Below are 27647 nucleotides of genomic sequence, written 5' to 3' on the forward strand. Positions count from 1 at the left end.
AATTTAAATATATAACAACAGCTTTTTTTCTGATTTCTTACCCTGTTTTGATGTGAAGTAAATGGAGTCGAGGAGTCGATTCCATAGACTCTCATAGTGGGAGTCGGGAATCGGAGTCGACTCCAAAAAACCTGGACTCGAACACCCCAAGTTGAACTAACTTTAACTGATGCAATTAACTGAATTTACCTGTTTTGAAATGTTACTATGGCAACCATTTTTAAAAGAAAGCCACATGACTAGGCATTGGAATCAATAGCAAACACTAAATAGATGATCCAGAACAACACTATAAAAGCCAATAACTTAATTTTTCAGAACAAATGCTGGATTTATAATATCATGATTAATATTTTTCCTCACACACTACAAAGGGGTCTTGATATATTTATTTAAAAGATCTCCCTCACAAGGGGATCATTGAGTATGGTGGGCTTTGGCATCAAAACGTTTGAAAACCCATGCACCAATGCTCAGCCATTGTTCTTCACCTTTCTTCCTCTGTTAAATGTATTGAAACAGAAGTTTGTTGCTAAGCATACATCACTTCTTGTTTGGGGTGTGTGTTTTGGTTTTATTGTTGTATTTTTATATGGCCCTGTAAAACTTAACTATGCATCTGCCACATGAAAAGGCACTGCGATGTTTTATATCAAAGATTAGAAAACCTGAGAAAGATGCCGTTTCTTTGCCTCGTTTCCCACCCCTGTTTCTCGTTCCTTTGGTCGTCTGAGACTGACAGACAACCACAGAAGTCTTCATCTGCGGCGAGCAGTTATGATGTCATTCATATATTCAAATTATCTTGTGGTTGCCAAGAGCTCATTTAATCCTGAGCCGCTGATTAAGCAAAGACACGAAAACCCACGTTTCTTTGATGCCATTTGCAAACATTTGTAAGTGTGTGTTGCTGTGTGTTTGGATCGGTATGTGCTTGTGTGGTGGTATAGTGATGGTTGTGATTAGAGAGACAGGTTTTGGATGAGCTTTACACACGCTTATTAGAGCCACGCTCCGCAGAAATGCTGTAGAAACTTACAGGATAAAAAGATTAGGAAGAAACCGGGTGACCGCAGGGGGTTTTATGTTACAATAGATCTGCAGTGATTCCCAATTACGCATTAAGGGCTGTCAGAGTGCATCTATATTTTCTGCTTATAGATTTGGTTTGTAATGTCTGGTTGCAAATGGTGTTTTTAGCAGGTTGCTGTGCAGTTGCCAGGGTGTTTGGGGTGGTTTCTTTCAGATCACAGTGACAATAGCCTTTGTGTGCTGGTCATTTGGATATTCTAGTCCTTAGATTTGGCTCTAGCTCCTTCTTTAATAAAAGTCTATGGGGCTTACCTTTGTCTTTGCTCATTACACTTACAGGAGAAGTAATAATTTAAAAGTTTGTGGCCAGTATTTTTTTTTTCATTCATTAATTTATTCATAAAGAAAGTAATATGCCATTGCTTAGCAAGAATGTATTAAATTGTTCAAAAGTGACAGTAAAAACATTTATAATGTAAACATTTTCTATTTCAAATAAATACATTTTTTTCTATTCATCAAAGAATCCAGAAAAAAAAATTATCATCATGAAAATATTAACAATTATTCATTAATTCAGCATTGATATTAAGGAGTGGACTTGGAGTGAACAAATGAATAAATTACATTTGAAAATAAAAACACTTAAAAGACTTCTCACCAACCCTAAACTTTTAGATGTGCATTTGCAGTTTTTACACAGGTTTTACCATAAACATTCAACTGATCATTAAGGTCAGAATTCACTCTCATTCACAGTATATTTAAGGAAGTATTTCTTTATATTTTGTAACCAGGAAATGGCCTCTTTTCTCAACACATTTCTTTATTAGCTCAAATGTGATCCATGACTCAAAGTACACTTGTAGATTTGCATTGCTCACACATGTATGGTGAGTGAAATTGTATGCTTTAATAAAAAGAATGTGCCATGCATTATTGTAAGTAAGCTTTTGTGTCTTGCCACATCACATACGAATGCCTGAGTGCACAGATTTAAATGGACTTGGAAAAGCATTTTTTAACAGATCCTTTAGAACATGACATGACTTTTATTTTCTAGCAGGGTAATAAAGCAGTATATCTGTCTGTATAAATAATAAAGTCAGATGTTAGTAACTATGTGTTGATGTTAATATGTTGTGTTGGGTTTTTACCGACAGCATTATTGCATTAAGAGATGATGGAGGTACTGGTGTTCACAGGGGAATGATGGAGTTGCAGTATGTTGCGTGCATTAGAGTTTTCTGCCTGTGGTTTTGGCCAGGGGTGTGCGGTGCTGACTTCATTTTTTACTGACTGAATCTTTGTCGGAAAAGAGATCCATCATGAAATACAGCAGGAAATTTTAAATTAACTGATTTCATGTGCGTTCTTGGTCTCGTGTGTGACTAACTTCAAATGTGTGTGTGCGCACAGTAGTACCTTCAAATATAACATGTGATGGTGGATAAAGAGAAAATTTAGTTTGATCACCATTTACTAATCTTCATGTCGTTCTAAATCTTTGTAAGGCACACAGGCTTACATGAAAGGGTTACTTCAGTCATTTAGCATTAAACTTTATATTTAAACTAGGTCATTAATGTAGTAGAAATGTGTAATTATTTTTGAATTTGGTGCCTTCTAGACTGAGAAAAGACAGAAAATGTATTTTTGTCTCATGGGGATGAAAGACAACAATTCCCAGAATGCACTTGCTTCGTTGCCTTACAAAGCCACTCCTAAAGCCACCGCTACTGAATTACTGGATCACTTCACTTTCCCACTGCAGTACCGCCCCTACGTTGTGTTCATTTTCATAAAATAATCTACTTCAGTTAGAGAACAGACACTACAATTAAAGGAAGTGTATGTAAGATTGCACTGGTACTGCAATCACTTTCAAATGACCGTAGAGCGGTGTAATTGGACATGGCTTTTAATTGTGAGACTTTTGTTTTTGTAATCAGGCCTATATAGCACGGCTTTAAAGAATTATTGGTTGTTGGTATAACGTATTCATATCGGTGCATCCCTATCCAGGATAATGATTTCTGAAGGATAATGACTGAAGAAAAAAGACTTTTGCCACCACAGGAATAGATTACATTTTAATGGGGTGCTTGCATGCGATTTCACTTTTTTAACTTTAGTTAGTGTGTAATGTTGCAGTTTGAGCATAAACAGTATCTGCAAAGTTCGAAGATATTGTCTTTTAAATTTATGGAAGTTTATTGCCTCCAAAAACGGCCGGTTTGGACTACAACAAGCTTCTTCCCGGGTTGATGACATCATAAACCCTTGCTAGTCACCACAGATGTGACTTCTGCCCGTAATGGTAAGACGCGTGACATTTCCGGACAACCTGTGCTTAGAACGTCAGCCAATACAAAAATACATGAAACTGCATTTGGCCGTCTAACCAATCTAAGACCATTGGTTTTTCGGAGGGATGGGCTTCATAGAAGCAGGAAGCAAATGAACCGTTCAAAGGACAGTGGAGACAGCGGTGTAGAATAGAGGTCAAATATAAGAAAAATACGGCTTTAAATTTTTTTATTTAAAAAAAAAATTAAGACATGTTATACTGCGCCCCATAAAAACAACCAAGCCTAGAAAAAAAAACACGGAACCACCCCTTTAAAATATATTGAAATGGAAAAGCTATTTAAAATTGTAATCGTATTTCACAATATTACTTATTTTACTTTTACTTATTTTTATCCAATAAATGCAGCTTTACTCAGAGCGTAAGAAACTTAAACATGCATGAACATTACAAATCTTACTGATGTAACAGCCCAGACTTTTGAAAGGTAGTGTAGATTTAAAAATGCTCCCTCTAAATAACCCTTATTTTTAATAACCCTTTGTTATTAGCTTATAGTCTAACTATTTTTATCTTGACTGTAGTTTAACTACATAACTAATTATGAGTAGCTTGTAGCATAACACGCTAGTTTCAAAGTAGCTTCCCCGACAATTCTTTTTGCACTCACTTGCTGCCGCTGCTGCCATTTTTTACAACAGATGCACAGTGAGGGTAGTAAATCACTTTAATAGACTGTGTGCTGTGACATAATGCGTGCGGAGGGATCTGAACTCCATCCTACCAACAGCCAATGAGAAGGCTCGGTTAGAGTTCCCTGTGATGCCACTGGAGGGGATAGGAGAGAGGTGGGGTTATTCAGCACTGGTAGGATGATGGCTGGGTCTGTTATTTTAAAAACTCAGACACACCTGAAGTAAAGCCCGGGCAGTGTGAGTTTGTGCTGCAGAAGAGTTGAACTATTTGTGGACTTTAATCAGTCTAGCTGGACTCAGGGAGTTGCTGCTCTTGAACTCTTGTTGTATTTATAGGGCTGATGTTAAGGCTTTGAACAGCTCAGCTTTTCCCACGCCGGAGTTTGAATTATCAAGCTAGCTGGACAAAAGTATCCTTCATTTGATGTCAGTTTCTGGTCCTACTTATTCTTTTGGATAAACCACTTGATCAAATGTACTACAGGTCATGTTATAATGTTTACAACTGGATAAACAATCGGTCTTTTCAAATTGTTTTGATAAAATGAGTTTGTTATGTGCTGCAAGGTCCTCTAACTGCAGTATAAACGATTGGTTTTAGTTCCAGATGGAACGACAGTGTGATAAAGTTTCCCCGTCTCTTTTTCTCTGCATCACGATATCTTTTCCCTCTCTGTCATCACTGAGAAATAGCATGATGAAGGATAAGCGAGTGAAAGGCTGGGGAGACTCCAAAAATACATGTTTCCTACGACTGCTGCCAGGTATCAGGGCCGCAATAAGTCAATCAGCTCTCTCACTCTCTCTTTCTTTCTCTAACACTCTAACTCATTGTCAAGGCTGACATTGTGCTCGCTTTGGCAGAGGCTTTTAAAGGGTTTAGATTGCAGTTCCCTCTGAGTGAAAAATGGTTATTGTAGGTCACTTGCAATGAAAGAAAGATGGGGAGAGAGAGAGAGAGAGAGAGAGAGGGAGGAAAATCAACAAAGGAAGACAGAGCTTTCAGTTTGTTGTGGGGAATGGAAGTTTTGCTGAATGTAGTCACGTCAGCAATCATGTATTCTAAACATTATTCATGGGTAAGCGGGACAAAACAGGGGGGTATTCAGAGGGGAGTATCAGCCTCTGACGCCACGCCAATGAACCGTTGACTGAACCTCTGATGCATATGACACAAAAAATGGGAAACTCATTGGGAGTTTTGAAGTTGTCATCTGATTCTCGAGATGGTCATCACTGAAGAACACAAGATCCAGGGGGTGGGGTTGGATCCACTTTATATACTTTACTATATTTCTTTGCTATATTACTGCAACAATGGAGCCGCGAACTTCACACACTTTAAAAAACCCAGTGTTTAGTTTGTCCTGGTAAGCGTTCACTGTCACAGTTGTAGACATGAGGGCTTTCTTCTTTCATGAGGAAGTTTGGCGTCACAGCATTTGTTTCCAGGTGGACCATTAAAGAACGTGACATACACGTCTCCCAGACATCCCGGAGAATTCAAGCAACCAGATGACAATCTCAAAAATCCTGAAGTGTTTCCAGTGCCATACGCATCGACGTTTATCCAACAGTCTGAGGCTGAGACTACACCTACACCTACACCTACACCTACCCCAACCCTAAACCTACCACTTGGATCTGGATCCAACCCTTTCACTAGGTTTCATGTTCTCATGTTCAGCATCGAGGAGCTACTGGAATCCTCAGGATTTCTGGCACACGTGTGTGTAATGTTTTTTATTGTCTGCCTGGAAACAAAGGCCAAACCCTTTGCGTGACGCCAAACCCCTTCATGTAAGAAGAACGCCAATGTATCTACAACTGTGACAATGAACGCTTATCAGGATCAACTAAACATTGAATTTTCAAAAGTGTGTGAAGTTCACAGCATCATTGTTGCAGTAAACTTAAATGAATCGCACGGTGGTCTGTTATCGTAGGGACAACGACTTTACATTTTCATGCCCCTTCACGCTGAACAAAACGAAATGTGATTGTTTGCTTACATGTCAGTCAAACATCCTCTTGGGAAGGAGCCCAGACCTTCTGCTGTCAGTTTGAAGGTCTGGCTTTGCAAGACTATTTAAAGGGTAATTTCATGGAAAAATACAACTTTTCTGGATGTTTTTCTTGATTGCCATGTAATCATAATTTCAGCAAAAATCTAAAGGATGTTAAGGATAGTGCAGTGGCAAATCTTCTCAGTGGAAAAACTCTTTATTTTATTATGAATATTTTAATACCTTATTAAAGGTGTCATGAACTGGATTTGAAAAAAATGTATACTGTTGTCTGAGGTCAACATATAACGTTTGCATGTTTTTACATTAAAAAACATCATAACTAATAAGTAATAGGCTATTTTCTACACTGGTTTTGAGGCTCTCTCCAGAACGCTGGGTTTTAATTGACAGGGCTCTCAAAATGTATTTATCAAACAAACACAATGATTTTATCTCTTATCTGGCCCACCCAATGGGTGGATATAAGCGTGAACCGCACACACACGAACAGATGTGCGTTCTTCAAATATCAGAGTCAAAGTCAAGAGAGTGAACAACAGATCAAGAAATGAATGTTATTAAAAATTCACAGGCCTGCCAACGTGGTTACGTTTTGGTTGCCCGTCTGGAAAACACATAGCCCTGGGACGTTGGTCTTTGCGAGCCCCTTGGCCCATAACATTACATTGGCCCGTTCTGATCTTTTCTGATCCCGAATCGCAATGAACCAACAAATAAGGGATTCTCCAGCCTGCGACAGCGTGCTAAGGTACAAAAAAAAAAAAACTGTACTGTGCTAATTAACTGAGACTTCTTATAGCTCTTACAGGTTGTTGGCCTTGTTTGTTTCGTTGCTTCTATTGCTCTACCCTTTTTTGTAAGTCGCTTTGGATAAAAGCATCTGCTAAATGATTAAATGTAAATGTACACATGATACGATCTGTAACAATGCAATATTATCGCATATAAATAAAAATATTTATTAAATTGTATAATATTTGTTTTTTTGTTTATTGCTATAGTATACTGTTGTTAAATGCTAACACAAACACACACACACAAAGTATATCATTTATAGTCAGGGAGTGACTATAAAACTGAATTATGTTTTTCAAAGAAACATTGACTGACATTAAAAAGAATTATGATATGAGCCATTAATAATTTCAGATGTTTGAAACTTGAGTCTTTTGGGCAAAACTATGTGGCTGTCAGACTGTAACTAAGACAGGTTGTTCAAACAAGACCGAATTTAACTGAACACTGCCATAACAGCCACTTGCTCTTTTGGGCAAAGCAAGCCAGTTTTTATGTTTGGTGGAAGCTGCCCAAAACAGAGATTAATTTGTCTTATGTATGTAGAGTGTATATATAGCTGTGGTTTGAGTGGCAGATATGTCTGAAAGAGGTTTGAGTGCTATGGGGACGCTTTGTCTGTTTGGAGTTGTGTTCTCATTTCTCTCCACTAGACCCGAAATGCGAAAGAGAAGTCAGTGGTGAACCTCAGAGTGTCTGAATTATACGGCCCTGCCCACATGGCTTTTACACTATCATTAGAGCTGTGTAGATTAGTTTGGTTTGTGAAATGATTGTAGACTCCATATTCTTGGAATTCTGCACTTGTGGGATGCCAGAATGGATTTAGCCTAGGATTTGTCAAAGAATTATGATTGTTCAGAATATTTCTAATGTTTGTTTGGCTTTTTTCATGACTTCTGTTTATTGCCATAGTATACTGTTGTTATATATTAGATTTACATTATTGTCATGTTCATCTTCATTTTCCTGCGTTTTCAGTGTCATCAGTACTGGTGTAAAATACTACATATTTTATATGGTTGATATCATTTATATGTGTGTTATATAGCCTACTGTAGATCATATTATACATACGTTCAAAAGTTTGGGTTTTTTGAAAGACGTATTTTATGTTCACCAAGGCTGCATTTATTTCATTTAAGTACTTCATAGTTTTCTCTACATATGTAAAAAAAAAAAAAAAAAAAAAGTATTCTTTTATTTTATGTATTCAGCTTAGTAGACAGACTGAGACCGATTTCATTTGCTCATGAATTCATTCTCTTTATATTTTATCTTGCATACCATGTTTGTTCAAGTGTACTACACCACCCTTCCTTATCAAAATCCATAATATTGTCAAGATCTCTTTCTGTGTTTGTTTTGTGAGGGTGACTGTAATCTCCCTCTCCCACATCAATCTGCTGATCTCTTTTCACATGGCACCAGTGCCAGCCTGTAGACTCATCTCCCACATGTTGGCACCACACTTGGCTCTTCTTTTAAACATGCTTTTCTTGAAAAAACTGGTGCCTTTTCTCTGTGTCTGTCCCCTTTTTATCAGTTTTTTCCCCCAATTCAGTTGCTTTTTCATGACCTCATATTTCATTGCCGCCTAGTAGTATTTGCAATGTCCTTGGACGACTTTTGAAACTGCCATATAGTAGCATTAATGATTCTGTAAATGTTAACAAAAAATGACAACATGAGGCGACAGCACAGTCTGCTTTCATTGTTGCTAGTTCTTTGACGTTGGCTTGGTGCGTCAAAGCCTTTAGTGATAAATAGTAAATGTTTTGTTTCTTTTACATTTTAATTAAAGCATATTCTCGAAGCTTATGCTAAAATGTTAATGGTACGTTGGCAAGTCAGTTGTGCCATTCCACCATGAAGGGGAAGAATTGGAAATTAAGTGCTGTTTAAGTGCATAATGGTAAATCTCTGTGTCTGAAATGTTTCCGTGCTAGACCTTTAGAGGGGGCACATTATTCCACCGGTCAGGAACACTACCAACCTTACTGTATGTTTCAACTTCTTTCTCAGAGGTTGTCTGGTTCAACTCTTTCTGGAGCTTTCAAAGGCCAATAGTCCATCAAACCACAACCACAAATTCTGAAACCCTCTATGAGTCATGTCAGATTTTCAGATAAAAGCTCCTTCACCCACACTGCTCAGACATCCAGTAGTCTAGTGCTACATATATATCAAGTCTTCTCTAATTACGATAACCCAACAACCCCATACACAATATATGGAAAAGACATTTTCCTGCAGAGACAGCATGATTTCATTTTCCACTTGCCCAAACTGTCTCATTATCTGCCCACTGGGTGAAGTCATTTGTATTCATAAAGCTTAGAGACATCCATAAGTTAGTTTGAAAGGCCTAATCACCCTGTTTTCTTAAGTTTTTATGAGTCTAGAGAGCTGACTGCCAAGCAGCTGATAAAACGAAATTTGCTGAGTAGGACTGAGATATTATTTTCCTCTGTGCAATCATTTGGTATTATGGTTGCAACTTAATTAATATTGCAGCTTGAAAATTATTAGGCATGCAATGGCATTTTATTACACTGTAAAAAATCCAACTTGCAAATTGTTGACTCAGTTTCAGATTTTAAGTTGAGTGGACAAATTTTTGACCACAATGTTGAGTTTACTTATAAGAACGATTTCACTGCAAGTTTACTAATATGTCGTCCACTGAACACAAACAAGTAAGTTGAGAAAACGTAATGTTTTAATTTATTCATAACTTCCCGTCATCGCGCATGCGCAGAATGTCAGCGCTGTACCTTGCACGGGGTTTCCTCCTTCAACCACGCTTTGGAAGGGACTGGATTTCATCTGGTTGAGGTAAGTTTTCTTTAAGCTTTATGAATAAATTAAGGTACATGGTACACCTTGTTTGTTAAATGTTAAAAGACTAAACTCATACTAAAGCATGTGGTTATTAGTTATCTTGTTTGTTATCTGTTATGTTCGGTGATGCTTTTAGCAGTCTGTTAACATTTGAAGGTATGTACATATACAGCTACAGTATGGCTGGATGGACTATATTTTTGTGGAGACTATATAAAATGTAGGTCTATATTGCTAGAGATTGTCCACGTAGCACAGTAACGTCTATTTAAAGCTGCACTTTGTAAACACTTTTTTATGTTCAAAATTGACGAAATAGATACAATGAAAAAGTATTTTATGAATCCATTTTTCAAACCATGTTTTTGTCTTATCTTGAATCATTACGCTACACCTATAATACATGTTTATTTTGGGATTATTTTAGCTCAGTCGGCGTCGATGCGGAGTAGCACAGTACTTTCGGCGTGACTCGTCCTCATAGACATAAACAGAGAAGTAGTTCCGACTACAATGTTCTTCCGCAAGACGCATGCACACCGTTTTGTTTTGATTAACGCGCGCCAAAAGTTACAGCTTCAACGTTATTGACAACTTAGACAAGTGTGAGGACACATGTTTGAACGAGAAAAGAATAAGAAGGACGTGCATGATGTTAAAAATGTTAAAGACAGCATGTAAGTGCTAATTTTTTGTGTTTATTGCAATTTGATAGTGAAACATATACCCAATTTTGTCAAAAAAGCTCACAGTGGGTAGCATTATCTTAAACACAGTAGGTTATGTCTTATGTGAACATAAATAATTTAATGAATCCAAGATGTTTTAGTAGGATGGATTCGATATGTGCTTTAGCTCTTAAAGGGACAGCAATCTAAGTACGTTACCTGCCGTCTTGTGTATTGTTACTCAGACAACAAGACAAATCACTTAATGCTCTTTTATATCTTTATAAATACATTTATATTTAATTAATACAGTGAAGACTATGTATTGGGTTGTAATATCTTGTTATTATTCCATTTCTGTAATGCTACATGTTAAATTAACACACTGTAACTGCGTTTGTTTTTGTATTTGTCCTGTTTAGAAAAAAGGGAAAAAAAGCAACAACATCAAACATCAGTGATGCATTGACAAAAATCTGGCAGATGTGCAAAAATGTGACCTTTTGAAAGATCAGGTGAGTTTATTATTTTTAGATCTAAATGAAGTGTACACTTAATTTTTACTGTTATAACAATGTTTTTGTTTTTTTCAGGATCTGTGCTGAGTATTACAGGAGAGCACCTTTTCCCTTCATTGGATGAACACACATCTAGTTGTACAGAGAATGGAGATGAGATGAAGTTCTTACTAAACCAACTTGAATATCAGGTAATTGTTTAGCATGTGATATATGTTTGATTAAAGGTTGAATGGTGTCATCTCTCTGTCAAGCTAAGTCCCATGCCTCTCTTTGGATATAACTTGTTCCATAATTGTTTTTTCTGTCTTTTAGTCACATACACTCCATTGTACTTGCTCAAAGAAAGGCCACAACTTTCAGAGGGACCTTTGTTTATGAGAGAAAAGTTTGGAAACATCCTGAAGACTTGCCTGGTAAGATGATGTGTGTCATCATCAGCATATACACTCATGCCTGAAATACTTCACCTTTTCACCTGTTTATCAGGTCTATTTTGTCAAAAAGCTCACAGTGGGTAACATTACCGTAAACACAGTAGGTTATGTCTTAAGTGAACATAAATAATTTAGTGAATCCAAGATTTTTTAGTAGGATGTATTAGATATGTGCCTTAGCTCTTAAGGGGACAGCAATCTATGTACCTGCTGTCTTGTTGTTACTCAAACAACAAGACAAAATCACTTAATGCTCTTTTGTATCTTTATAAATACATTTATATTTAATTAATACAGTGAAGACTATGCATTGGGTTGTTTTCACATTGTATTATTCCATTTCTGTAATGCTACGCGTTAAATTAACACACTGTAACTGCTTTTGTGTTTGTTTTTGTATTTGTCCTGTTTAGAAAAAAAGAAAAAAAGCAACAACATCAAACATCAGTGATGAATTGACAAAAATCTGGCAGATGTGCAAAAAATTTGACCTTTTGAAAGATCAGGTGAGTTTATTATTTTTAGATCTAAATGAAGTGTACACTTAATTTTTACTGTTATAACAATGTTTTTGTTTTTTTCAGGATCTGTGCTGAGTATTACAGGAGAGCACCTTTTCCCTTCATTGGATGAACACACATCTAGTTGTACAGAGAATGGAGATGAGATGAAGTTCTTACTAGACCAACATGAACATCAGGTAATTGTTTAGCATGTGATATATGTTTGATTAAAGGTTGAATGGTGTCATCTCTCTGTCAAGCTAAGTCCCATGCCTCTCTTTGGATATAACTTGGATATAACTTGTTCCATATTTGTTTTTTCTGTCTTTCAGTCACTCCATTGTACTTGCTCAAAGAAAGGCCACAACTTTCAGAGGGACCTTTGTTTATAAGAGAAAAGTTTGGAAACATCCTGAAGACTTGCCTGGTAAGATGATGTGTGTCATCATCAGCATATACACTCATGCCTGAAATACTTTACCTGTTCACCTGTTTATCAGGTCCTTTTAGGTATACAAAACTTATCATTTGCTCTCTGTCAGCCAAAAGGCAGAGTAAAGAGACGAAAGCAGGGTACAAAGTCATGGTAAAAAATACTAAATTGAAAAATCATATTTGAAACTTTCTCAGTGATCAGTTTGATTTCATCTGAGAGCACAAATTCAACAAGTTGTTGTTGAATCAGCATTGTAATTACATCAATGCTGAAATGGCTTCTAACAGCACAGGTTCAGGTGTGGCAGTGTTTGGGCTTGGGAAATATAATATGTTTATCAGTTTTAGTTCAATGGCTGAATTTGAACAAGCTTAAAAGTTTAGTTCAACTAAAAATGAAAATTAGCCCATGGTTTGTTCACCCTGAAATCATTTTAGGTGTATAGGACATTCTTCATATACGCAGAGTTAAATAAAAAAATATCATGGGTCTTCAAAGCTTTATAATGGCATTGAATGGTGGTTTCTGTTTTGAAGTCCATAAAAGTGCATCTATTCATCATAAAAGTGTATCATTCATTCATTCATTCATTCAAGCGAAGTAGCGTGTTTGTGTAAGAAAAATATCCATACTTAAAACTGTATAGACTAAAATATCTAGCTTTCAGCGGTATGCAAGTCGACATGCGCTTGTGTGTGGGGCAGTTATATGATGGATAGAATAGCTGATGGATGGGTAGGTAAAAATGCGCTTTTTAATATATAACTCTGATATAACTCTGACACAAAGAAAGTTATATAAACCTAGGATGGCTTGAGGGTGATTAAATCATGGTCTAATTTTCATTTTTGTGAGGAACTAACCCTTTATAATTAGGGCCACCTTTACTTTTCAAATAAAGTTACATGAGCATGTTTAGGAACACACTGAACACACTGTGGTCCACTGGAAAATCCCTAATTTTATGCTTATTTCTATTGCAGGACATAGAGCCAGGATAAAGGGAGAAGATGAGGATCTTAACCATCTTTGAAAATGATGCCACCATCCACTCAAACCCAAATATAAGGTGCCTCTCTGTAGTACTAAGAGCAGATTGGACCAGGTAATGTGCAATACCTTTGCTGCAATTGTTACTAAATATTTTTTTCAAAAGTGTTTAATGTTCTTGACCCCCAGTGCTCAGCAAGAGTCTGGTCCTTAAAAAATTGCTGCAGTCTTTATGGATAATCATAAGGTTGAGCATTTATTTATTTCAATTTGTACTCTAATTTAGTGCATAATCTTTTTTTGTTTATAAATATTGAAGAGTGGAGTAGAAGTTCATCACCTTCTAATGTACCTATTGGAGACAGAAAATGCTGTTTTGCAGAATTGTCAATAAAAAATTTCTGTAATGATGGCAATGTATTTTGTATTGTGTTGTATTTTCAGTGTGGTTTGTTCTGGCTGCATTTGGATTCTTAATGTGGTGGGTACACAAGTATCTGGGTTAGATATTTGAAGAAAGTTGAACCAACTTACAAAAAGTACAAAGTTGAGTTAACTTAAAAAAATAAAGCAACCAGCTGCAAAGCATTTTTGAGTTTACTGAACTCCAAGACCTCTGAAATTGTGCTAACTTGTTTCTTTGAGTTGGACTGGTAAGTTGAAAAAGTTGAACCAACTTTTTGGTTTCAAAGTTGAACCAACTTACAAAAAGTACAAAGTTGAGTTAACTTAAAAAAATAAAGCAACCAGCTGCAAAGCATTTTTGAGTTTACTGAACTTCAAGACCTCTGAAGTTGGGCTAACTTGTTTCTTTGAGTTGGACTGGTAGTTAGATGGACTTACTGAGTAAAGTATAATTAACTTAATCAAATAAGTTTAGTGAACTTTCAAAAATGATTTGGCATAACTTCAACCACTGAAGTTGAGTAAACTCAAAAATGCTTTGCAGCTGGTTGCTTTATTTTTTTAAGTTAACTCAACTTTTTTTTTTTTACAGTGTATCTGTAGTTATTGTGAAATAAAAACACCCTTTTATGCCTTAGCGAAAAAGGTTAAAAATATAAAAATATAAGTAGTTATACATTTTATTACTATTTTTTTTAGTCTCACATAAATGTGGACAACCTGTAACATGTTGCTTTTGTTTTTTGGCTGGACTCATGAACCAAATCATATAATTATTGCGTTTTTATTAATCAGTCTCTGGTAGTCGCACTTTAAAGTTTTAAAATAGTCTGCCATGTATTTTAAAACCCTTCAGAGCAATACCTCAGTACCATTCCTCAGTGACCTGACCTCTGGTGACCCTGGTGGTCTGACTCAAACGTATATTTTGACTGACTATAGTGATAGAGAATCTGGGTGCGTTTTGATCCAGGACTCTCTTAAACTGAGATCGGTGCTGTTTGACATTCCTCTCATCTTGTATTGAATACCCCCTCATTGCTTCACTCACAGGGTTTCTCTCATCCCAGCCAACCTGATCTTTCATCCACCCCTATATTAACACAAACACAAGGCCGTGTGGATGTTCTGCTGAAGTGGCTCCTGAAGATAAATCTGTGGGAAGAGAGAGAGAGAGAGAGAGAGAGAGAGAGAGAGAGAGGGAGAGAGGGAGAGAGAGAGAGAGAGCAGGGAGAGGGAATGTGGGCATCCATTTAAGTCTCTCTCACCCATCACTCACGGGTCTGGTCTGCTTCTTGTCAGTTAAAATGAGTGTTTGGAGACTGTTTGTATGTGCCTGTGTGGTAGTGGGGACAGCTGAGTGATAATATTGAGTCTAATTATTTTCATTAGATGGAAACAGACAGGCAGATGGGACAAACAGGAGTGACAAGGTGCTGATATGCTGCCCTGTCAGGCCTGAATGGATGAAGCTTCTTTTAGCAAGAATGTTAAAGGTCTGAAGGGCAGGAAGATTTAGTTCTGCTGGCTGAAACTGAACTCCCTGTTGCAGTAGCGCTATCACACACTCCATAAACTGCCTTTGTGGGTGACTCTTGAACTTCAGAGAAAGTGAAAAAGAGCCTTGAAGTGAGAGGCGTTTGTGTATTTGACTTTCTTTCTATTGAGTAACACAAAAGAAGATGATGATGAAACGCTGAAGATGTTTTTGTACATTCAAAATTCTAGGGTCAGTAGGTTTTTGTTTTTTAGCAAGGATGCATTACATGCATGGAATTTGACAGTAAAGACAAATTTCTATTCATCAAAGAATCATGAGGGGGAAAAACTGTTTCCACAAAAATATTAAGCAGTTTCAGCATTGATACTTTTTATAAATGTTTCTTGAGCATCAAATCAGCAAGAATGATTTTGAAGGACTATGTGACCTAAGACTGGAGTAATGGCTATTGAAAAATTCAGCTTTGCCATCAATTCATTTCCATTTATTAACAATTACTTACATTTTGAAGTATATTAAAATAGGTAACAGGTGTTTAAACTATAAAACTATAAAAACTACAACTATGTAAAACTCAATATTACTGTTTAAACTGTATTTTTGATCAAATAAATGCAGTCTTGGTGAGCATAAGCATAAAAATATTTTTTTAAAAGCTTACATTTGTATGGCAGGCATACAAAGAAAGTCAATGGGATTCAAAACAGCAATTCACCCCAATATATTTACAAAAACAGATTTTTTTTTAACATTTATTTATGTTCGATAGAAGAAAGAAAGCCATACTTGTTAGAGAAACATGAGTGAGTAAATGACAGAACTTTCTGGGTGAGCTATCCCTTTAAAGCGATATTGAAACGGATACAAAAAAAATGCTTCATGTGTAATTTCGCCTTTGGACAGCAGAATTGATTGGTAGGAGGACAGAATCAGATAATGATGTCAACGTGCTTGTAGAACATCTTCAAAATGCCATGTGCAATGACAGATAATTCGCTATGGACTTCTAATGTACTAACCAGTACTGTAATGTAAACCAATTCATTCAATGCTGGTACACAGCTAAAATAACTGATAATTTCATCTGAAACATCAGGGTTTTGTTCAATTCAGATGTATTACTGTTGAGTGTCTCAGCTGACCGCTTGTGACCATTAACCACGTAAAATGTGCATACCAGGGTCAAGTAAGCCACAAAAGACTCCGCAGGAGGGGCCTTTGTTTCAAAAAAACTGACAGTACCCATCCACTTGAGATGCTGACCAGTTGCAGGCATGAATTAAAACAAGAAGAGAAAGACAAAGATAAAGAGAAGGAGGTTAGATGGGTTCAGATAAGACATAATTACACCTGTCTAGATAACACAGAGAACAAGAGCCTGCATGTGTGTGTCCTGATGGCAGAAAGAGAGGAAAGAGATAAGAAGCTTGTCTCAGTGATAACAAGAGCTCTTCTCACACATACAGAGTTCTTGGCAAACATCGGTTCATTCAACTCCCAGTGCTTACAACCTCTGTATTGTCTTTTTGTTCCTACTCATCTCTGTGCCTGTCAGTCATGCCAGTACCTGGGGAGATATGAGGGGATTGGCCTCAGTGCTCAGGGTAAATGATCATCTTATGTTTAGATTCCTGTTAAGCTGACATCAAGAGAAACAGCAGGATTCTGCTGGGTCATATGGACCTCATTGCTCTTACATAAGGAGTCCTTGGGTATTGTGATGCTTATTAGAGCTCAGAGCTCTTTAGCTGGTGGCCCATGAGCCAAATCCAATCCCCTCAACCACTTTATACACCCCTCCGATTGATTTAGCAAGTTATTCTCATTTTCATTTCTCATTTTCAATGTCATTTTTAGTTTGTGAACATTAACTCTAAAATGTAAAACCATCATTAATGTTTCATAAAGTTAATTTAATATATACAAATATTGAAAACAATTATTACAAATATTTAAAAAAAATTCACATTCACATTATGCATATATTCTTTATGCAAATAATAACCAGATGACTGCTATGCTTTGCCAAATTGTGCTGTAAGGAAAATAAAAGAAGCTGTGTGCCATACTACATTCTATAATGCAACACATTTTTACCTTTTTGTGCAGTATGAGAAATGTATATTTAATGCATTTGGCTGATATTTTTATTCAAAGTAACTTTCATTACATTTTAGTTATATATTTAATGAGTTGGTACACTGTAAAAAAAAATTGTTGGTTTTTGTTGGTTTAACTTAAAAAAGTAAGTAACCTGGTTGCCTTAAAATTTTGAGTTTATTGGAATAAAAAATTTGAGTTGATACAATAACAGATTTTTTTAATCACTTAAAAAAATTTGATAAATCATGAAAATAGCACTATTTAGCATGTTTCACTGCGTCATCAGAAATAAAACACAATTACCCAATATGCTTACAAAATCTTTTATTAATATTTTAATAAAGGTTTTCGAATCTCCAAAAAAAAAATTATTGTATTAACTCAAAATTTTAATTTCAATGAACTCAATTTTAAGGCCAGGTTTTTTCTATATATTTTTTACAGTGTATGATCCTTAAGAACCTTTTTACAGCTAGCGACATGTGTTACACAAACTAGAATGATTGAACTCGGAGTCTTTTTGAATTAAATTGCACATATTTGGTTTTATTCCGGAGATGATAACTGGAGATGACTGACTAAATTTGAACATTCTTAAGCCATGTGACGCCAATGAAAATGTGTCACTGCGAACTGCACATTATTTCTTAAAATGTTTTTTAGAGCTTATATTTAATTCTGAATATAGCTGAAGTCATTTTTATATAGGTTGTTCTTGACTGTCTGTAATATGCGTCTAGTTTGCGTCTGTTCTCTCTCTATACAGGTGTCTATGCTGATCATGCTGCTGTCAGGTGTTATTTTAGTGTTAGGCTGGAAGCTCTGAATTCAAGCACATGGTTCAAATGAGGTGTCAGAATTCCTGCACGCTAACTGATAGAATGTACGTGTGCGAGACTCTGTGTGTGTGCGCACCATCCGAAGGGACGTTACTCTGTTTTGACATTTCACATTAGCCATTAGGGATGTTAAAAGATAGGAAACGGCCTAAATTGGATGATTGTTGCTGTATGGTTAAGATTCCGGGCTGACAAACTCAAAGATTACAGGTTCAATTCCAAATAAGATGAAATCAGAATTTGGCTACATCCACTTTTTGACCTCCTGGTTGTGGTGCAATTAGTCTTTTTAAAGTCACTTGAAACCCATCTGCTGAATGAGCTAACTAAATAATTAAAAGCATCAGTCAGCTCAAAATCACCAGTTCCCCACAATTTGGTTTAGTGATTAATCCGTTGTCTGTCAAACTCATTAAACCTAATGAGAAAATGCCTTCAGACATGGCGCTCGGCAAAGATTTCCATTGTGTGAAGTCAGACGAGCTTACGCTGTAACCTCTGACCTCTAGAAATAAGACGTTTCTAATCCAGAGAAATGCACAGAATGTACAGCACACAGAAATCCATTCAGGGCACGATTAGAAAAGCAGCTGCACATCTTTGTTTCAAGCCCTTTAATGTCTTGGCTTTGTGTGTGAGTGTTTTAATTAGGTTTTAGCGGAGTTAAACACAAGGAAACACTGAGGCATGATTGCTCATGTGACTTACTATGGGCAGCCATAACCACAAAGGACACTGCAACTGCTCCTGTAATGGTCTATGGCCACCCTGGAGTTCACCGACCACTTAGACTCTCTTTAACTCTGACTTTGAAACTAATTATATACACACTGGCACGCACACATGAACAGACACACTAAAAGCCTTTGGCTGACTGAGTAGGAAACATCCTTCTTATGCCCGCAGTGCAAGTTGAAGCTTTGGCATTTAAATTATTACATAGTGAAAGGTTTTGTTTTAAGAAGGTATTTTAAATGAAGTAATGGTGATTTTTGACTGGGTATTTTTCTGTTTTATAAAAAATATGACAAGTAAGGGGTTTTGGAAGGAGGTAAAGTGAGAAGGATTGGCTGGTTATTTCCAAATAGTTAAAACATTATCATATTTGGACCATCATACTGACCTTAACATCGCCTTGGATGAAATGCTAAGCTGGCGTTTGCAGATAGAAACAGAATAACTGACATTAAAGAAAATAAGTTACAGGTGTTCTGAAGCAATGGCAGCACTTTGATGTCATTGAGATTATATAAGCCCTATTTATCACTGCTTTCTAAAACATTCATCCCTTTTAGTCTCAGCTGCCACCACAACAAAGAGCACCTTCTGTTTACAATACGGCTTGCTTGCTTGTCTGTACAGTATCAGTTCTGGGACTACACTCTGCCTATATGTCTGCTCTGTTTCAAAGATCTTTGGATTACTATTGCCGTTTAGTTGCATAGGCTGTTTTGCATAAAAGGTTGTGGTGTTTATAATATCTGCACACCATCATTATCCAAAGGGACAAATCCCCGAAAGCCTTCCAAATTTTCCAGACAGTTTTCTTGTCTCGTTTCGAATGATTGTGGAAGTCTATGTTTCTACAGGGATTGTGTTTTGAGAGTGTTTTCCGGCTACCCATCGAGGTCAGCTATTAAAGCTATCCCTTTTGACCTCTGGGAGACAACCCCAAATTTATCCTCTCTGTCCCGTTTAGGCCTTTTTATAAACTTGCTGACTAAAAGCGACATCTTCTGCGAACACTTCCAAAGCAGACTGGTAAAATTCCACCCTGTGCATCCAGCTTTTCTTTTTTTGTAAAGGAAATGATGTGAAATTGTGAGAAAGGAGGTTTTTGTAGAGGTAGATGCCAAAAATTGGATCATACACTCAAACACAGTTCAGTGAGAAAACCACTCCACGGCCTAAGGCAAAGGTATTCTTTCGAAGAGTGAAATGAGACCGATTAAGGCTCTTCCCACACAGTTTGATGAGTGCAAGTATGCTTATAAGCACATTAATGCGGGTTTATGATCTCTGATTGAGACAGGAGATGCTGCAAGGAATACTGGAATGAGCATTTAGCGCTGGCCAAGAGAGCAGTACTGTCATAATGATATAGTTCCTGGACTTGAAGCAGTAGTTATGGTGTTGCTATAGTGACTGTTTTGTAGTGGACCTCAAAATGTTTATGTTATTTTGGGGAGGTTAAAGGTGGGATGAGATTTGGCCATCTGTGCTGCACTCATACAGCCTGAAGGTCTTGTTAAAAGTCATGCTGTACTTACAATGCAGCTGCTGGCCAAAAATACTTTGTGAATTTGGTCCGGACTCATTGTGAGCTAACTCAATAAAACGTCTGCAGAATTTAGCAACACAGGGACTAGATTTAGTGAAATCGCTTTGGTTAAGATGTTTGTTTTCTTATAGAACAAGCAGGTTCCTCTGAGTATCTGAGTCTGTGTCATTTTAAAACTGTCTGTTTTGGTTAGTGGTTCAGGAGGACGCGCCACATTTATAGTGTTTCTGACCTCGATCTTCACATAAACCACAGTCTCTTTCTTTTTTCTTCTTCAATTATAGCAATAAGCCACTTGAGGCTATGCGTCACAATGATTTTACCACATGTAATAGATATTTTTTGGCATGAGTCTCTGACTAAATCACAGTAACACACAATCTCAAGTGGCTTATTGCTTTTTACATAACTGATATGGTAGCAATATATTGTGCACTCCTAGGTTATTCCAATTATAAATTTAAAAAAATATATATGAATACAAATGTTACAGTTTATTGAACATTTTTAGTTTTCATCATATTGTACATATACAGTTTGTATGGTATAAAATCCATTACATCTATGGAGAGTCCCCACAAAGATTGTGTGTGTGTGTGTGTGTGTGTGTGTGTGTGTGTGTGTGTGTGTGTGTGTGTGTGTGTGTGTGTGTGTGTGTGTGTGTGTGTGTGTGTGTGTGTGTGTGTGTGTGCGTGCGTGCGTGTGCGTGCGTGTGCGTGCGTGTGCGTGTGCGTGCGTGCAAACCCGATTCCAAAACAGTTGGGACACTACAAATTGTGAATAAAAAAGAAATGCAATCATTTACAAGTCTCATAAACTTATATTTTTTTCACAATAAAATATCAACATTTTAAAAGTGAGATTTTGAAATGTCATGCCAAATTGGCTCATTTTAGATTTCATTAGAGCCACACATTCCAAAAAATTTAGGACAGGTAGCAATAAGAGGTCGGAAAAGTGAAATGTACATATAAGAACAGCTAGAGGTCCAATTAGCAAATTATTAGGTCAGTTGGCAACATGATTGGGTATAAAAATAACCTCTTAGAGTGGCAGAGTCAAGATGGGCAGAGGATCACTAATTCCCCCAATGCTGCAGCGAAAAATAGTGGAGCAATATCAGAAAGGAGTTTTTTGGAGAAAATTTGCAAAAGAGTTTGAAGTTATCATCATCTACAGTGCATAAAATCCAAAGATTCAGAGAATCAGGAACAATCTCTGTGCGTAAGGGTCAAGGCCTGAAAACCATAGTGGATGCCTGTGATCTTTGGTCACTTAGACGACACTGCATCACATACAGGAATGCTATTGTAATGGAAATCACAACATGGGCTCAGGAATACTTCCAGAAAACATTGTTGGTGAACACAATCCACCGTGCCATTCGCAGTCACTGGCTAAAACTCTATAGGTCAAAAAAGAAGCCATATCTAAACATGATCCAGAAGCTCAGCGTTTTTTCTGGGCCAAGGCTCAGAATTTAAATCTCAGTTCATACCTAGAATAAACAATTTTTCTACTAAGTAATAGTTTATAAAGCTGTTGTCTGACCACAAAACTGTACGCTGTTTTTGGTTGTCAAGCAACAAAGAAACTTAAATAAGATTACTATTTCTGGCACAATAGAACAACTACAGCGCTTTCTTCCCATTTAAAGACTGTATTGGTGGTACTTCCTAATTTTAGACTCTCATTTACTGTTTTAAAGCTCTGTTCTTTGATCCCTCTGCTAATTTCTTGTGCGCTAAGGAGTTGATTTTGTGAGGTCCTATATGTGGCAGGCGTTGTTTTCCTGTGCTTGTTTTGTGAATCTCTTGCGGTGGCGTGTCCGCTGAGCTGAGAGGTTTTTAATGACTGTGGAGTGTTTGGAGTGGTTGGTGTGGGTAGCCAAGATGATCCCCTCCCTGCCTCTCTCTCTCACAAACAACATTCTGTGGTTCAGACAGGCCATTTTTCAGTAGCGCCCACTGTTGTTTCTTTTAGGAGGCGATTGGAAGGAGAGGTGTCTGCTACCGGATTGCGCAAGTGAAAGGGTTCAATGAAATAGTGCGAGATAAGTACGGCAAAAGTGAGATGATGCGGGCACATGTCTGGCACAAGGTCGGCAGAGGTCGCGAGACAAATACATGAAAGTTGATTGTGTTTTAAGATGGGAGGGAAAAGCTGTTTTGTGTTTCTACCTAATAAAGAAGGACAAGTGGGCCAGCCTTCTTTCTGTTTAACATCTGTTTTCTTAGTGTGGGAGGAACTGTCAAAGAACCAAGAGGCGGTTCTGCGGTGTGGAACGTCTCATCTCAGGAGCTTACAGTACTGCTGGTCCGTGGCCTACACATGCTACACATGCTCCCAGGGCTTATTTTAGATCTTCCACAGACACCACATGAATGTTTGTCTCCTGTAGAAAAGTGTTTCCATCTTGTACACTTTAAAATGTGTTTCCAAACAGAGGCCAGAAGATATCGAAGCAGATGGAGGGCAGCCTCCTCTTCCTGAATCGTTTTCTCAGATATTTATAAGAGAATACGCTTAAGTGGTTTAAAACCTGACAATGTTATTCAGGAAACCACTTTTTAGACACCATTGATTAGTGGTGCTTACTAAAGCAAGTGGACAAGGACACTTTTGACTTTGGCCTGCGAGCAACCACCTAGCAAATTCCAATAGCTCTTTAGCAACCATCTAAAAAAACACAGAGAGAGTTACATGCGTTTCTTTGAATTTCAGTGAATTTGAATTGTACTTTCTTATGTAACCATTTGTATAGTAGTTCTGCATACAGTTTGCAGCCACAGTAACATTTCAAGAATTCTATTGGAATATAAATGGAGCACACCTCTAAATATTAGACACCCTAGCTATCAACTACCACTCCAAAACACCTTAGCAACTCTCTATTAACCGGATTTTCCACTGGTGAACACTAATCACTTTACCAAAAAAATTAACAGGATAAAATAATACCAGATAAAATGTAGTTTTCATTGTTATTCTAACTAAAAGTTTTCATTGGAGATAAGAGAGATTAAGATTAAGAGAAACAAAATCAGAGTAAAACGGTCATGCACTCAGAAGAAAAAGCCTTTTGTTTTCTGAGTTTACAGCCTTCGTTTCTTTATTGCGTCATCATTTTAAATGAAGTCCACTTTGTTGAAAGTGTGTGCCAGTGAGATTTGCTGTTGCTTTAGGGTTAGGGTGAAACTGAAACAACACTTTTAAGGTTAAAAGAAAGTATTCTAGAAACAGCCTTAAAGCCTATTAACTCTAAAATGTAAAAGTAAAATTAAAAAGTGAAGCAAATTGCAAAAGCAAAACTATTCACACAGAGTATTCTCCCTTAGTGTGAGAAGTTGAATATTGGGTGGACTGGGGGTGGGCTGTACACTATAGCAAAGAGTGAGCAAATTGAGATAGTGTTCTTTTCATGTAAAAGATTAAAGGCTGTGTGCAAATGCACATCTGGATGCTTATGACAGGCACTAATTTAGAGGAGGTGCGATTAACTGATGCAGGATGAGTAGCGGTTGCCGCCCCTCTGACTGAGAGACAATCATGTCTGCAAACTTTGTAGTACTCGAATTCTGAGCTGTAATTCTGAACTAATCTTCAAGTCCCCTTGGATTATGGGTAAACTGTGCAGCCAGACTGCTGCTGTGATGGCATGTACAGTGGCGTCCAAAAAGTTCCGGGAGTCAAAAAATATCCCTGTGTTTATTTATTTATTTTTTAAATACCGTTTCTGGGAACACATTTCTACTACTCGTTTTAAGTGAGAATGACTTCCCATCAGCTGTTTATAAGCACAATTTACCTTTAAAAGGAACAAATGGTGCTTTTTTATGTTTTCTTTTTCCTTTAGTATGTAATGTACCTGTTTGTGCATGTATACAATCTGCAAAGTCACAAAGCTCAGTGGCTCACACAAAGCGATTTAAACCGTCTAACAGAGAACACTGATCCAGACCTGCCTATGTCCCTCTCGAAGTCCAGATATTACTTCCTACGTAACAAAGTGAAATATTAGTATAAATGCATACATGCAGGGCTCTATAGCGTGAATCTATAGGTTCTTTTGTTGAGCTGTTCTGTATTCTGCTGTTTGCACAATAAAATAAACACGCGAAAAAAGTATTTTTAACGGGTCACGGGTCATATTTTTATGTAATGCCAATTCAATATTATAATCTTACCAGTTAACGGGTTAATAATCGATTAGTGAGCATCGGTTGTCGGTCGGGAATATTAACCGAAATGAGCAACCCTAATTAGAGGTTAAGATTTATTCAGAAAGCTGTTCTTGAGCTGTAAAACCAAAATTCAGTACAAGCTAAATTTTGCTTGTGCACAGCATATTTTACAGAGGACAGCTTCCTGTACCTGGGAGAGTACAACAGTTTATATACACGTTATGCTCAAGTCGTGCTTGCAAAGTTGGTCCCGATTAATTGTCTTGATCTTCCACATTTTCACAATCCGACCCGGACTGTGGTCGGGGTAAAACCGACGACATTATTATTAACTGTGTGTTTACAAATCTTTTAGATTAGAAGCCTTGGAAGCTGAAGCCTGTGATTTATGGTAAGGGGCTTGGCCAATTAAAACGTAGGCGACTGGGTCAGCTGGCCAATCAAAGCACTCTGAGCTTTACGTAAGGAGGAACTTTTTAGAAATCAGAGTTTTCATGTAGATTGGGAATAGAGGAGCAGCAATAAAGTAACTATGTGAACAAATTTTTATTTTATTTTATTTTTTTTACATTAAAGCATGTTATACCCAATAATCAAAATAATTAACTTAGCATCATATAAGCTAAGTATTTAAAAATTAGTAGAAGTTAGGATAATGAGTACTACAGCACACCATGAGTGTATATTAGCACTGTTTGTTATTTGTTTTTGAGAACAACAAGTGTTTGGACCCAAAAACTGTATCTAAACTGCAAGTTACTCAATAACTTTAAAAGCAGTATCTCCCTGGCAATTATGCTGTTTTCTGAATATCAGCATGGATGTTATTATGGCCTTGTGATACTACTTATGCTTCAATATATTACATTTTTTATTAACATTTTTGCTCAAATTGTTATGCTGGTGTTGAATGAGAAAAATGCTAAACTGAAGTTATTTAGTGCGTTCAGACTTCTGGTCCCCACTGCATATATATATATATATATATATATATATATATATATATATATATATATATATATATATATATATATATATATATATATATATACACAATAAAACAAGTTGTCGCTTACTGTCTTACTATAGTTTTGTGGTGCAGCAATGGCATTTATTTGTAGTCAGACTAGGTCTTGAGAGTGATTAAACATGAAGTGTCTGGGGGTGTGTGAAGCCAGACTAAAGTGTGTTTGTGTGATCATGAGGGAACGCTGACTGATGAGGTGAGATGTTTGTATGTAGGAGGTGAGTTTGGCCCCCTCCCCTTCATTTCCCTCCGTCACTCCCTCTCTCCGTCTGTTCTTGCTTGGCTTTGGTTTGTTCCAAGACCTCCAAGCCTGCACCAAGCAGTCATTATATGTTTTTGGGTCAGGTGTGTGCTGCTTTTTTTGTATACATCTCATTTCAGTCTTAAAGTGAATAAGTTTACCCAAAAAATGTGAATTCTGTCATCATTTACCTGCCCTCATGTCGTTCCAAACCTATATGACTTACTTTCTTCTGTGGAACACAGCAAAATATGCTTTTTTTGGTCCATGCAGTGAATGTCATTGAAATCAAATTTTGTTTTGTACACCTTTTACTTTCATTGTATATGGACAAAAACATTCTTCAAAATATCTTTTGTGTTCTGCAGATCAGAAAGTCAGGGACATGGTGTCTCTTGATGTTGTGGGCTAATGTACATATAGCTCAAGGTTGAATATGAACATCAGCAGTCACTTTCGACCTTGAGCTATATGGGCCTTATTTTGAAGAGCTCAGAAACAATGTAGTCTGTGTTTAACAAGGAGAGAGAGAGAGACATAAGGTATCCACTCTATCTTAAAACACAGAGTGCTTTCTCAGCACAAGCAACTCCCTGTAGACTTGACATTCTATAGGGCGGATCTTATGAAAAAAGCGAGCGAGCATGACTTAAACTTCCCACACACACACACCATCATGCAGACATACACACACCCACCTCACCTGCTTTCATCACTTCCACCTGGTCTCTAATGAGCTGGTGGTGCTGAGGGCAGCAGTCTTTGCTGACAGAGATGGATGGAGACTTTCTTATTTTTCCTGTTATTTCTCCCTGTTCATCTACAGCTGTGTGCTCGGCCAGCCTCATTTCACCTCTCTACTATACAAAGAGTTTAATCTGGTTTCCAACATCCCTTCAGATGTTTCCTTGCCATGCAGACAGTGGCACCTGATTTTTGTACAGTTGTTTATATGTATATGTGGTGAATGCATATATTTTTTTGTTGATATGAAAAAACGTGTAGACTAAGTAGTACAGTATATGATGTATATTTAATGTTATGATGAACTATATGCCTTTCTCCACTGAAATTCTTGTTCAAAGTGTTTCTAAGGATACTGATTTTTAGAAGGCAGACTGAGATGGTGAATTGGAACATGATTTATGTAACATCAGCAACACTTATTAGCTATTTGATAATGTAGTCAAGCAAAAATCGAATCATATTAATTACCTTTATGTGTCCGTAGTTGTAAAGAACGATACTTTTCTGCAGCGTTTACTAGAGTAACTTGATTAAAAGGTGACCGAGTCAATCTCTTAGCTGGTGTGAGAGAGTGGAGGCGGGATAATTTGCATATTCATGCTGTAGTTACATTGAAGCTATAAGCATGAAGATTTTGTTTTCAAAGGAAAAATGTTTAAACATATAATTTTGGTGAGCAAAGATGTGTTTTAAGAGATAAAATTACTGACTACAGGGGGACTTTAAATAGGAGACTGTAACATACCTTGCTGACCGATGTCCCAATGAATTTAACATGATGTTCCGCTATCCCTTTGCATAATCTCTCTTTTTTGATCCCATTATTCTTTTTAAAGTTTACTTTTTCATGTTGAGCACCTGGTTGGTGGAATGGTTTTAAACCCTGCGGTAACCATTTCCCCGCTATCTCCTCATATACATGTTTTTTCTCACACTATTTTCTAGTTTTTCTTTGATATCCCTCGTCGATCAGATGGCAAGGAGAGTGTTGGTCTCTTCTGCAGACCACTGCTGAACTGAAATATAAAATTGTTTTTGTTAATTAATTTACCTGAACTCG

General features: G+C 37.0%; 1 protein-coding gene and 1 long non-coding RNA gene across 6 annotated transcripts in view; both read left to right on the plus strand.

Annotated features, from left to right (window-relative positions):
• The window catches only part of emid1 (EMI domain containing 1), an 84677-nt gene that overhangs the window by 24792 nt on the left and 32238 nt on the right, over positions 1–27647 (plus strand). The gene's annotated exons all lie outside the window — the stretch shown is intronic.
• Positions 9420–13674, plus strand: LOC137071234 (uncharacterized). 2 transcript variants are annotated; one of them, XR_010904403.1, is made up of 8 exons: positions 9420–10384; positions 10798–10890; positions 10969–11084; positions 11209–11309; positions 11744–11836; positions 11915–12030; positions 12166–12260; positions 13253–13674. It is a non-coding gene; the product is annotated as an uncharacterized lncRNA (long non-coding RNA). The 2 variants fall into 2 exon arrangements; XR_010904404.1 differs by having other exon boundaries at positions 9420–9701.

Source organism: Pseudorasbora parva, chromosome 3, assembly GCF_024679245.1.
Source record: "Pseudorasbora parva isolate DD20220531a chromosome 3, ASM2467924v1, whole genome shotgun sequence".
NCBI lineage: Eukaryota > Metazoa > Chordata > Actinopteri > Cypriniformes > Gobionidae > Pseudorasbora > Pseudorasbora parva.